The 14,185-nt window shown below is 48.7% G+C and overlaps 1 protein-coding gene and 1 long non-coding RNA gene across 3 annotated transcripts in view; one reads left to right on the top strand and one right to left on the bottom strand.

Moving 5' to 3' along the window:
* DNAH17 (dynein axonemal heavy chain 17) overlaps positions 1-14,185 on the top strand; it is a 14,992,541-nt gene that overhangs the window by 8,052,761 nt on the left and 6,925,595 nt on the right. The gene's annotated exons all lie outside the window — the stretch shown is intronic.
* The window catches only part of LOC146810466 (uncharacterized), a 47,549-nt gene continuing 37,687 nt past the window's right edge, over positions 4,324-14,185 (bottom strand). The window contains exon 3 of the long non-coding RNA XR_014965694.1: positions 4,324-5,292. This is a non-coding gene — a long non-coding RNA (uncharacterized LOC146810466). The remainder of the gene's footprint in view (positions 5,293-14,185) is intronic.

The following is a 14,185-nucleotide window of genomic DNA, read 5'->3' on the forward strand; positions in this document are numbered from 1 at the left end:
CCCGGAATGCAATGGGATGTTAAAGAAAATCCAAGGTGAGAGTCCTGTAAATGGACCATGTATTAAACTGTATTAACGCCTGAGCCATGCCTCTGGTCAGCATGGTGAAAAAAAGCAGGGTCATTCGATCTGATGTTCGTGATCAACCCGGCTGCCCACCTTTCCAAATTCAGAACTGATGAAAAAGCCACAAGAATAGTTTGGGTACACTTTTAATGTGGTTACTATTGCTAGGGAAACCACTTCCATGATATCTATACTACACCTGACAGTAAAGCCGGAGTTTTTTCATTCTGAAACCTATGTCCTGATCAAAAAATTAAAGTCATTGTGATTAGAATTCATAAAATTTGCCTTGTATTTCATGAAACCGATTCCAAGACACATTTTTGACATACTCGATTTCACTCACGTCTACCAAATGTGCGTATTGTACTATTGTTTAATACAATGTAATATAATAGTTCAAACCTTAACTGCAATTAAGGTCATAGTTCAAACCTTAACTGCAATTAAGGTCATAGTTCAATCCTTAACTGCAATTAGGAGGGGGGTATCGTTTAGTAATTTAAATCCTTGTGCCACAAATACTGCAATCTCCAGCATTCATGTTTCAAGCAAACTCGTCTTCCTCATTCCCTAGTACCATTAGTTTCACTTTCTCTTTATATTTATAAAGTCCTAACTCTCGGCTCCGCGTGCTTTTTAAAGATCTCTGCAAAATACAGTAAGAAACAACACAACACTGTGCAGATCAAGAAATGTAAGAGGGTACGCAGCTAGAAAAACTAGTTGCTGTAGAAACAGCATGCAGGCACATTATTTATGATCACTCGGGTAGCCCGACGACCGGGATTGTAGGGCTGGTTATCTTCAGTATAATTTGCAAACTAATTTACGCTACTTTTACATAAAAATAAGAGCCAGAAATGAGAGGTTACACTTTTTTGAGCATGTACCTCAACCATTAAACACGTCATACTTGCGCATGTTACGAAAAAAAAATCATTACCTACTGCCTTTTGGTTTTAAAACTTTTCATGATAGGCCTGCTGCTGCGTGACAGGCTGCTTGCTTCTTGAATTGACTGACAAGTGCTGCAGCTGCGTAGTGTGCCGGGGTGGTGGAAAGTGGAGACACTAATCCCCTTTGGTCCGACTCGGGAGGAAACACTTGACAATTCTCCAAGGACGGACGAGGCCGGGCTAATAATCCATTTCTGGCAGTCATTGGTAGAGCACTAGCGCTATGATTGCTGGGAGTTAGGCTGAGACAGTGACCTAACCCAGGCAGTTTCGGAGAGGGGGGATGCGTGCCGTCCGTGTGTCTCATTAAAAGGTGGGCAACCGCGGCATCCATATTTCAATATTTTATGCAAAAATCCCCAGGTATGGATGTACCGTGCAAGATCATCTCTTCACTGAAGAGACAATGTGAACGTAGTAAGCTGATCTCGTGTAGACCCGGCCCTAAAAAATAAGTGCCGGTGCTAAGCACCGGAAAGCACCGGCACAAATTAAGCACTGGGCGGAGTCCAGGCTCCATATCAACCTTCTGGAGCTCCGGTTGATCCGACTTGCACTGAAGGCATTCCTTCCTTCTGTCAAGGGGAGAGTGATGCAGGTGTTCCCAGATAACACCACCGCCATGTGGTACTACAACAAACAGGGCGGGGTGGGGTTGTGGACCCTATGTCAGGAGGCTCTGCGCCACTGAACATGGAGCATTTCCCTGGTGGTTCAACACCTGGCAGGTTCACTGAACGCCAGGGCAGACGAACTCAGCCGCAGGTGCATGATGGATCACGAATGACGTCTTCACTCTGACGTGGCACAAGGTCTTTTCAACAGTGGGGAGAGCCTTGGTTAGATCTATTCGCCACTGTAGAGAACGCGCAATGTCAGCAGTTCTGCACATTGGAATTTCCAAGGCGGCACTCGCTCGGTGACGCTTTTCGTCGCGAGTGGAGTTGCGGTCTGTTGTACGCCTCTCCCCCTATACCACTTCTACCCAGAGTACTGAGGAAGATCAGGCGCGACCGTGCCCAAGTCATTCTTGTGGCTCATGACTGGGCTCGAAGAGTTTGGTATCCCGAGCTACTCAGTATGACCGTCGATCCCCCGATCCAACCGCCTCTTCGGGAGGATCTTCTGTCGCAGCAGGAGGGGACGGTCCTCCACCCGAACCAGTCCAGTCTGCACCTCGTTGCGTGGAGATTGAGCGGCGGCGGTTCATTCCTTTTGACTTGCCTCCTGAAGTCTGTGATGTCATTCTGGAAGCCAGGCATCCCTCCACTAAGTTGGTATACGACTGCAAGTGGAACAATTTTGTGGCATGGTGTAGGACCTCTTTTCTGAGGTCCTACTGTTCCTTCTTTCTTTGGCCCAGCAGGGCTCTGCTCTAGGAACTATCATGTAAGGAATCTATCACTAACTAATGTTTCTTACAGATATATCGTTACCGAAGGTAAGTAACTTGTGCATTACGTTCAAAATTCAAAGTTTGTGTTTCCCCAGACCAATCACTATTAAACTATACTGCCTACTTAGTATTGTTGTCATGTGACTCCTACACCTTGTAGTCCTTTGTTTTATGTAACATTTCTTCTACAGTGATTTACACACGTATGATTGTCTCTGTGTAATGTGTGTGATGTAAAGTGCTCTGACACCCTACATTGGTGTCAGTGGTGCTGTAAATCAAATGAAATGTATCTGAGCGAGAGTGTGGTATGGAGACTTGGGGGCATATGTATGAAAGGAAAAATTAGTCGCAAACGCTGCGAATCGCAAAAAACAGCGTTTGCGACTGATTTTTCGCTATTTCAAATGTATGACACACTTCCAAATTGAAAAATAAGAAATCTCTAAATTAGCGATTTCTTAGGCTGCGAAACAAGAAAACAGCGAATTTCCTAGCGAATACTCAATTTGCGATTCCTTAGCATTGCGAATATCGCTAACAAGAAATCGCTAGCTAAGAAATCGCAAACACATGTATGAAATTGTCGCAAATTGCGATTTCACAAAATTCGCAATTTAAGAAATCGCTATTAACACCAATTGCTTGCAGGTGGTAAACTGGTGCAAGGTACAAAAACCAGCCCACAATGCAACAAACACACCCACAATGGCTGCAATGTACGTGATAGCCAGGAGGCTGCATATTCGGGCCCTTGCTCACAGGAGAATGAGACAGGAACGTATCTTCAGGCTGCGCATCACCCTGTTCCAGAACACTGAAGAGGAGATCTATGACAAGTACAGACTGCACCCACAGACCATAATGGACCTGATTGAGGAGCTGAAACCCCACTTGGAGCACCCTACTCGCAGGACACAAACAATTCCCACACATGTGCAGGTCCTGTGCTCCCTGCACCTCCTGGCGTCAGGGAGTTTACAACGGGTCATAGCGGAGGTTGGTGGGCTGTCACAGAGTGCACTTTCGCGCTTCTTCCATGCCTTCCTAGATGCAATGCTACTGAGGCTCTCACATCACATTTACTTCCCCACCACCCAACAGGCATTACAGCAAACGATACTGGACTTCTACCAGATTGCACGTTTCCCCCACGTCATTGGCTGCATTGACGGGACCCATGTGGCCATCACACCCCCAGCAGAAACTGAATATGTCTACAGGAATTGGAAATGCTACCATTCCCTCAACATACAGATTGTGTGCAACGCTAAGTATCACATCACAGACATCGTAGCCAAATACCCCGGCAGTACACATGACTCCTTCATCTTCCGACACAGTGGAATACACAGACGTCTGAGTGCTGGAGAGTTTGGGGAGGGGTACCTGCTCGGTAAATACATTGCACACATCAATACATCCACTACATCACTTGAGGGGGGGGGGGGGACATTGACTCACCTAGTGTGTTTTTTTCCATGCAGGTGACAGTGCCTATGCAGTGCGCGACTTCATCCTGACCCCATACCTGGATCCTGCAAATGCAAGTGAGAGGAGCTACAACGGGGCACACAGATCTACACGCTGTGTCATTGAGCGAACCTTCGGAATCCTGAAGAGCCGCTTCAGGTGCCTGCATAAAAGTGGAGGCGCACTGCAATACAGCCCTGAGACCTGCTGTAAAATCGTGGCAAGCTGTGCAATGCTACATAACATGGCAATGAGGAAAGGCACCACAATTGATGTGACCGATACAGACACATCGGATGACGAGCGCCCTGCTCCCCCTACCAGACCAGCACCAGGAGTTGGGGCAGCTGCTGGACGCCAGAGATGGACTGAGATCACACAAAACTACTTTTAGGTGAGTATTGAGGAAATGAGACTACAAAGCCTGATGATGTGTCAAGTGTTTAATCACACTTCACATGAAAGAAATTGTAATTGTCCCCAGCACATGTTGTACACACAGTGCAGAGAAGGCACAAGTAATAGGGCAAACAGCCTTTTCGGGTAAATGCACCAGTGTTGCAGTCAGTGTTCCCGCAGATGATCACCTCCGTCGGTGCCGTCCAGGGTGAGTGCCCCCCATGGTGCGCCCTTGGCCTGCTACCTGTCTGCCACTGCGGCGTCTTTCACCTGGCAAGGTTGGAGTGATGCTGCTGCAACTCGATGTGTCCTCACTCTCAGCAGAGGCCATAAGTGCGCTGCCACCAGCATTGGCTGACTGCAGCTGTTCCACAGCAGTGGTTACCTGCTCTAACCCTCGTGCAATGTCCTGGCAGCAATGTGCCATGTCCACCTGCATGGTTACGCTTCTGCGTGTGAGTGCGCTGGTGGTGGTGCAGAGGCGGTTGACTGCCTTTGTATAATTGTGTAGCCGTGCATTGGCACGTCGTCCAGCCCTGTCATTGACTGCTTGGGTGTCCCTCAATGTGGCACAGAGCTCATGTATTGCCGCTACCATGTTGCGATTGTCCTGATGTATGCGGCCTAGCTGGCGATTTATTGACCGCATTGCCTTGCTTTGCAGGCGCTGTTCCTGCAGCATGCACTGTTCCAAGCCGGAGAACACGGTGCCTTCTCCTTCTGTTGCAGTGCTGCTCCTGGGCCTTGACCTGGATATGGCTTGTTCCATTTGCCTTGGTGTTGGTGCGTCATGACGGGGCATGTCTGTCACACCCTGACTCCCCTCTCTCCTGTCCGTGTCATCGCCTGTTGCTGGGACTTCGTCCTCAAATGGAGGCAGTGGGGGCACATGTGCGCGCTTCCTGCGCTGAATTGGCTGCTGCTCTGTCTCATCGTTGGAGTCCGCAGGGTCTGCAGGCTCCTCTCCCTCTGCGCTGTCTTCTTGTGGCATGCCGTGTGCTGTGGATGTAAAGGGGACTACATGAGTTTGTGTTACTGTCTGCATGTGGCACTCAATAAAGTTACAATTCTTTGACGGCTAACCTCTGACACATTTCCATTCAATGATCCCCAAAACACATATGTTGCATTTCATTGTGATGGTGTCATGGGCACACAGTCAGACACAGTACTACGAGTCCCATGATGCATTGCTGGGTGTGCTGTAAGATCTGGGCTGGATTGGCATGTTGGTAGTTTACTATGCGCATTTGGGGGAGTGTGCAAGGGATGGGGAGGAGTGCAGGGTGATTTGGTATGCATCTTACCTTGTCTGCTGGATGAGGGGTCGGAGCTGTCTATTGCCGCCAAACCACCAACGCTCTCAGGCAGGAGGGTAGACTCCACGAGCTCCTCATGGGGGGTTGGCTGCTCTGCAGTGGATGGTCCTCCTCCAGTCTGATTGGCATCCTTGAGTCTGGCTGCCACCCTCTCCTTGGACCTCTGGCGCATATCATACCACCGCTTGCGCAGCTCCTCGATGGTGCGTGTGGTGACTCCAACAGCATTCACCTTCCTCTGTATTTCCAGCCAGATTTTCCTCTTCCTGGCCTCTGGGACTTTGAGTGCCTTCTTCCCAAAGAGGAGCTCATGGCTGCAGACCATCTCCTCAATGAGGACCTCCTGCTCCTTTTCTGAAAACTTGTGTTTTCTCTTTCTTTTTTCTGCATCTTTGCCCTGCTGGTTTTGTTGGGATCCATTGCTGGTTGCTGTCTCCAGGAAAGCCTCCTCACACTCCACAAGCAGCCTCTGGGTGTGGCTCAGGTGAGCAGGTGCAGGCAATCACTACAGTTTCCTGTTTGTGATGTCATCAGCCTGCACCAGGCTTGCAGATTCCCGTTTTTGCGATATCTTAATTAGCGAATTTCGCTATTAAGAAATCGCAATACGGGATTCTGCAAATTATTTGCGATTTTTAAGTAATCGCAAATGATTAGCGATTTATTTTATACATCCCGTTTAGCGAATCTGAATTTGCGAATCGCAAAATCTCGCAAATTAGGATTCGCTAAAGGGGAGATTGATACATATGCCCCTTGGAGGACAGTGGTAAAAGGTGGTAGTGAGGGAATCCGTGGCAGAGGGAGTCATTTGGGGGCACCAATGAACATTGCTGCACAGGGCTCCACCAGCACCAGCCGTGCAGGTAAGAGCGGTGGTGCCGGGTTGTGCAGTTTTCGACATACGACCACGAGGGAAAATGAAATAATTAATTTTCTCTCTGCGTCGTCTGTCGAAATCTCCCTCCCCCCAACCCACCCCACACCCACAGCACTCTGACCTGCATGGACTGCGGCTGACCAGCACTAAAGCCGGGCCTGCCCTTGAGGCTAGTCCGCCTCACCCATCAGTACCTTCATTGGCCTTGTTTTAGCAGTAGTAGTTGCAACTCACCAGGGGTTGGCAATGCAGGATTTGCACGCACACCAAACTAAGTTCACAAACTTCAAGGGCTCTGCTTCATGCACAAGCACCTTTAACATGTGCTGTCTGCTTTGGGCCACTAAAATTATGCCGGAATAGAGGATTACAATTATGCTACATTGTTGACTAAATTTTGCAGCAAAAAAAAGGCTGCTGCGTAATGCGGTATATTTACTGATACTTTATTATATTGACATTGTTACACCTGCTAACAGTCTCTGCAAAGATTTTGCCTTATTTGTACCAGTGTCACATACAAATGCAGCTGTGAGAAAGGCATCAGTCAACCTTTGCAAAGGACTGTCCTCTTCGCAGAAACACAAGTCACATTTATTTGTGACTTTTGATCCATTCGAGCTACAAACAGTTTATTAGTTAAAATCTTCTTCAAATTATGCAGCTGATGATGCATTATGTGGCAAATATTTCAGAGTCATAATTATATAGAAAACATTTGCAAACTAGGATATCTTCCCACTGATGTTTGAACTGCTCTTGTGGAAAAAGGGAGAAGTGCTGATAACAGAAACGGCATTGTTCGGAGACAAATTGCTTGTGCTTCCACTTTTAAGTGTAACTTAAAGAAACACACAGTGATAGATTCCTTACCTTAGAATTACCCCCAGGCATCAGATTGGATCCGGAAAGTTTATCAGCAGTACCCCTGCGCATCGGTAAGCGTCGTCGCGGGACTCCGCGTGTGTCATTGACGTCGTTGGCGCCGAGATGACGTCGCTGGAGATACTTAGACGCGCCCACACGCGCTGAAGTCAGTTCTTTCTTTTTCCGCACCAGCAAGCGCAGATCCGGGAAGAGCATGGACCCCCCAGTCACTTTTTGACTGAGTTTTTTCGAGGCCTTTTGTCTCAATTTCTTCGACTCGATCAACTCCTGGTGTTGTAGGGATGGGCGGTTTTAAGAAATGTGGGGACTGTCACCACATGATGTCTGTGACGGACCCACACCACGTGTGTCTCTACAGCCTGGGGGGCGACCACGACTCCAAGTCGTGCCCCGACTGCCGGGCCATGGCACCGAAGACTTTGCAGGAGCGCTCCCGAAAGTTGCTGGAAGTCCGGCAGTCGGCTCCGTGCCGCTCAAGGTCCCGGTCCCGTGGGAGGTCGAGGGACCGGTCGCAGAGCCGTCACCATCGTTCCTCTGGATCTAAGTCTTCGCACTCGGGGTCAGGTAAGTCGAAGCATTCCAAAAAGAAGTTGAGGAAGCGTCGTCGCTGCTCGACTTCCTGTCGCGCGATGTGGCTGAGGGTGCGGGTGGTGCCACCCTCGCGTATCCAGCGGAGCCTGCGACGTCGCCGCTGGCCTACCCACCCTTTCCGGGTCCGTCAGCGATGCCTACTCAGGTGCAAGAGTTTCTTGCTGCTATGGCGGGACTCTTTGGGCTGTCTGGCCCCGCTGGTGCACCTACAGCCCCCACGGGCCCAACTGGGGGTCCTGCCCTTCCATCACCAGCCGCTCTGGCCCTGCCTTTCGCCGACGGCTCTGGCCCCGCAGCACCTCCCGGGAACCAGGATCGGACCCTGGTCGACGCCAGTTGACCTTATAACACCTCCACCGACATGTACCCCACCGGCACCACCTCCGACGTCGCCCGCTCCTCGGGACGACGTTGACCCCAGTTTCAGCCCTGAAACTGACACGGTGCCGGATTGAGGCCGCTCAGCGCCGATTCCGACGCCGATAGGGCCCTTTTTCCCCTATGTCCATCCTCCTTTTTTCAGCCTGTTTCACAGACTTTGGAGGAAGGGGAGGACTGGGAGTGGTCTGAAGACCCTCTCACTCAACAGTGTGATTATGATCCGGACTGGCTAGAGGATTTGGGGGATGCCAGTGGTCTTGACACCTCACCTGACCTTGGCATGCTGTCTCCTCCTACCGTGGCTACTGAGGAGGGAGCCAGTTATGTGGTGGTAGTACGTAGGGCAGCCGAGGCCCTCCACCTCAAACTCCGTACGGTGGCCATCAGGACTAACCTCCTGACAGAAGTGTTTCAGCTGGCGGCAACCACTTCGGAGCCCTTGCTGCCTTTTAATGATGCACTTTCTGACATCCTTTTGGGCACTTGGTCCAGGCCCAACACAGGGGCTCCTGTGGACAGGAACATGGCCCGCCGCAATTGCCAAGCTCCGGGCCACCCCCTCTTTCTCTCCCAACACCCCACTCCCGAGAGCTTGGTTGTCCAAGCCTCTGCACCCCAGAGCGCGTTCCCTTCCACACCTCCGGATGCGGAATCCAAGAAGCTGGAGCAGCTTGGCAAGAAGCTGTTTTCTTCTGCCAGTTTAGGGCTGTGGTCTGTGAACACTGCATGCCTCTTGGGCCATTATTCCCACTCTCTGTGGGATACGGTTGCGCAGGTGCTGCCCAACTGTCTGGAGGATAAGGGAGAACAGGTCCCAGGATATACAGACTTATTAAAAACTGACACACAATCAATAACAAAGAATACAAAAAGAATGATGACAAAGTGTTATTTAATCACACTTTGGCAAAATACACATTTTTAATAAATACAATCGACTGTGATCAAACAGTGCGGGGTGCCAAGGAAGGGAATGATGGGGGTAGTGAATTGAGTGAGGTAAAAGGGGTAAGTGACATATAAATTGTATGAAACTGTCACAACTTAATTGTAAGGCAAAACAATTTTAAGCCATAAAATCCAGATCAAATTCATTGGGTTGAACAATAGAATTATTAACAAATACCATGTACAAGCAAGAACACAGTGTGAAATGCACTGTTGGAAGTACTGGCAATGAAGTATTGTCGACGTTTCGACCCCTGGACATAGGTAGGTACGTAGGCTCCTTACTAACGGGGTCTTCTTCAGGACAAAGAAAGTGTGACAAGGGGAGTGGCACCTATAAAAATATTAAGTTGATATTGTAAATAAATTCGGAATCCCAAACAGACGAAATGGAAGGGACTCGATATGGGACAAATGACTATATTTACCCAATTAGAAGGTGGACATGTAATCAATAACTTCTTGGCGTCAAATGGCGCAGGGGCTGAAAAGCTCCCGATGGGGGTGGAGTGTATGACACCTAAAAGAAATTATAAAGTGTCATAGTGGAGATCCGTAAAACAAATATAGGATAAGAATTCAAAATGGTTTTGGCATGATTGACTTACTTAATTGCCAATGTCGAAAAGATCGGAGAAATTAATAGCTCCCACATCAAACGCCATGGCGCAACATCCATGGCGAGAGTGAAACTAATCACAAAGGAATCCAGCCTCTAGAAATAAAGTAGAGGAGTAATAATACAAACATCTTAAAAAACCCAAGCCTAAAGGAAGTACAGCGTACGGGACAAGAAACCCAAAAACTTCCACCAGAAAACATGACTTAAAACTTTAAAGGGTGTGCTGCTGTTCGGCACATTCGGAAGGAAAGCTCCGGATAGCAGCGGGGATGGCAACGGCATAAACAAGGTATATGTCCGACAATTATTCCAAACATTGATAGGGTTGAGTGTGGTGAATGAAACCTGGCCCCTACAGGTGTGACATAAAAGGACAGAGGATGCAGTGTAAACGGCTCTAAACCCCGTCAAATGATAGAAAAATCAGATAAAGCGCTACGATATGAGCTGCATGCCGGAAAAGTAAAATATATCTCGGCAGCTCTTCACTCAATAACTAAAGAGTGATGTATTATTATAGTATTATAGAGGCTTTTGTAGCGCGCTCTGTTACTAAAAAGTATAGTATCCTGGCGCGAAAGAAAAGGGAGACAGATCATATTACAAGCGGAGTTAGAGAGACATCCATTAGGCAGTGATGTTAAAAAGGTGGGTTTTTAGGCCTTTCCTGAACGTCATGATGGATGGGGATGTTCTCAAGTGAAGCGGAAGGGTATTCCAAGCTCTCGCTGCTCTGACAGAGATGGATTGACCGCCGAGCCTGCTATATTTAAACTTTGGCACAGTCATTTGGTGGAGGTTGCTTGATCTAAGAGGGCGATTGGGAACATAAAGGGAAAATCTTTTCCTCAAATATGCTGGACCCGTTTGATGAAGTGCTCGGTATGCTAGCACGAGGATCTTAAATAAGATCCTTTGAGCAACTGGGAGCCAATGAAGATCTCTAAGGGGTTGGCGGACACTAGATCTTCTGGGTATGTTGAACAGCAGCCTAACCGCGGCATTTTGAATGACCTGGAGGCGGTGGATCAAATAGGCTGGGAGTCCGCAGTAGAGGGCATTCGCATAATCCAATCTGGATAGTATAAGAGCGCGAATGACCGTCTCCTTGGCCTCTCTTGGGAGCAGAGGGAGAAATCTGCGCAGGGTTTTGAGGGTGGAAAAGCAGATTCCAGTAAGTTTTTTCAGGTGGTCCTCAAACCTGAGATTGTTATTAAACCAGACTCCTAAATTTTTTGCAGGTCCACCAATAGATTTGGGACATGAGAGATCGGTGGGCCAGAGGGAGTCGCTAAAGTTATCTGGAAAGGAGCCATACAGCAAGATTTCCGATTTACTCTCATTGCATTTAAGCTGGGCACACGCCAGCCAGCGGAAAACCGATGATAAACAGAATTGGACCCTCGACGTGTCCGAGTTGTTTTTGGGCCAGGTAAACAGAAGCTGAGTATCATCGGCATAAGCCATAATTTTGGCTCCTAGCTGTTCCGCAAGATAAATGAGGGGGGTCATATATATATTAAAAAGCAGGGGGCTTAGAGTGGACCCCTGTGGGACACCAGTAGAGAGTTTTTTGGGAGAGGAGGAGAAAGGTGGCATCCATACTTGCTGGGACCTGTTATCCAAGAAAGATGATAACCAGCCAAGAGCAGAGCCAGTTATGCCTATGGCTGCTAGTCTGGTGAGTAAGAGGGAGTGAGGGACCATATCGAAGGCGGCAGAGAGGTCCAATAAGATCAGAGCCGCTCTGCCACCTCCGTCCAGACATTCCCGAATGGCCTCAGAAACCTCGACTAGAGCCGTCTCTGTGCTGAAAGCAGCTCTGAAGCCTGATTGCGCAGGGTGAAGAGCTTGAGAGCTTTCCACAAATTTGTCTAGCTGTGTGAATGCAACTTTTTCACATATCTTTGGCAGGGCCGGCAGTAATGATATGGGCCGAAAATTAGCAGGGGCCTTCGGGTCTAGGCCATTTTTTTTAAGAAGTGGAAGCAGTTTGGCCTGCTTCCAGCATGCCGGAACAGTGGCGGTGGAGAGAGAGAGGTTGACAATATGTGTCACCTCTTGGCCAACTGTATTAGCCAGGCCCGCAAGGGCTCTGGCCGGGCAGGGGTCAGCGGGGGATCCTGATTGTAAAGTGGCAAGAATTTTAACAACCTCTGTTGTATCCACTGGAGTGAAGAGGGTAAACTGGTCCGTATAGATGGGCATAATGGGGGAAGGAATAGTCATTGAAGCTGGAAAATTGTTACATACAGTAAGCAAGTCATCTTGGATTTTTGTAATTTTGTCCACAAAAAACACAGAGTTCTTCACACCATTTTTCCGAAGAGGCTAAGAGAGGTTGAGTGGCGCAAGGGGAAACATAGCTTTTGACAATAGCAAAGATTTCCCTGCTACTGTTGTTGGCCGTGGTTATGCGTCCGTTGTAGTATAAACTTTTTGCTGATTTAATTGCTGCATAGTACCTCTTTTGAGCCGTTCTTAGTTCTTTCTTGGCCTCAGGGAGATAGGCTTGTCTCCAACGTCTTTCAAGTTTTTTACAACCTGATTTAAGATCGCGGAGAGTATTAGAGAACCACGGCTTAGAAGGGGTGGAGCGCACTCTACAGACACGACCTATTTTAGTTGAAGAAGCAACGCCGCCTTCAATCCATGAGTTGAATGAGCTAACGGCTGACTCAATTTCGGAGGGAAGTGTGGGGCGAGAGGAGTCAAGCTGATCACAGAGCATAGCTATGTTAATTTTCTGTGTGTGAGCAGCGGAGTGATTGGACTCAGTGGGGCGGGACAGGGGCCAGGTGAACCTTATCAGCATATGGTCAGACCAATTTACTATCTCAGGGTCAGACATATTTATGTCGAAGTTGGTACATAGTAGGTCGAGAACGTGACCCCCTGAATGGGTGGGAGCTTTAATCCACTGTTTTAGCTGGGCCATCGCCAGAGCATCGTTTAGCCGAACTGTGTCAGGTAGATCTGGCTGATCCACGTGAATATTAAAGTCTCCCAGAAGGAGATATGTGGGGTATTTCAGGGCACGTGGGACTATCATGTCCTCTAGTGCCTCTAGAAATTTTCCTGCGTGGCCAGGTGGCCGGTACACCAGAGATCCACCTAGGGTGAAATGTGCCCCTAGAGTGAGAGAGAAGTGGAGCACCTCTGCATCAACTGAGGGGCCCATAGGATCCAGAGACAGAGTCCATTTATCTCTGAAAATGGCTGCTATACCACCTCCTCTGCCTAAGGGGCGGTCTTGTCTAATGATTTTAAAGCCACGTGGAATAGCCAATTCAATCACTGGATTGCATGACTCATTAAGCCACGTTTCTGTGACAAAAAGGAGATCGAATTTATTGTCACTTAGCAATTCAAATATGTCATTGCAATGTTTGACCAGTGATCTAGCATTGATCAAACCGGCCCGAAGACATGTCGAATCGGTGGGAAGCTGGGTAGGAGCCGTTAGGGTAGGCTGAAAGCGAAATTTGCATGCCTGGCAAATACGCTGGGATAAATCAGCCAGGTCCCAACAATGCAATCAGGGGCAAGAGTTAGCACTAAATGTTAATAGATACTCACGAGTGTAGGAGACACGCGACCGATCCGCGACTGGAGAAGCAGCAGCAGGGGGGCTGGCGCTGGCCACGTCCGGGACACGGACGGGCGCAGACGGGCTTGCCTTAAGCGCGCCTTCGGCGCGCAAACGGCGCTCCCGCTGCGCTCGTCCGCTGCGCTTGCGTGGGACACACATTTATGGAGAAAGAGGGTGGGCGTGGCCAATCGTGTGGGCGTGGCCTCGCGTTTCCTAGCGATGGCGTCCGTGAGCCGATTCCCTTCCCAACAGCGCTAAAATCCGCTGAAAGTGGGTGTCTGCTTGGCAGGGGAAATAGTTGGAGTGGCTGGGGGTAAGTGCGCAAGTTTAAAACATACACATGTAACCCTTACCGTTAGAGGCGGCAGCAACCACTATCCTCAGAGTTCGTAGGAAAAGCACTGATACAGCACTGAGTAAGCATTAAAGTAGAGAAACGCGCCGCGTGACGTTGGACGCGGCGCAGACGCTAAATGCCTGCAGTCAGAAATGTATTGGAAGAAAGACAACGAATGTTGTTTTCTTCGGGGTGATTCAGCAATAATCATTGTTTAGTTAAAAAGGGCAAAGCAACATTATTAACAAATGGATGTTGTAAGAGCCACATAAATAGTTCTATACACATAATTACAACTTAGAGGAAACAATGTCATAAAGTTCGTTGAAGCGTT

This window comes from Triturus cristatus, chromosome 7 (genome assembly GCF_964204655.1).
Source record: "Triturus cristatus chromosome 7, aTriCri1.1, whole genome shotgun sequence".
Classification (NCBI taxonomy): Eukaryota; Metazoa; Chordata; class Amphibia; order Caudata; family Salamandridae; genus Triturus; species Triturus cristatus.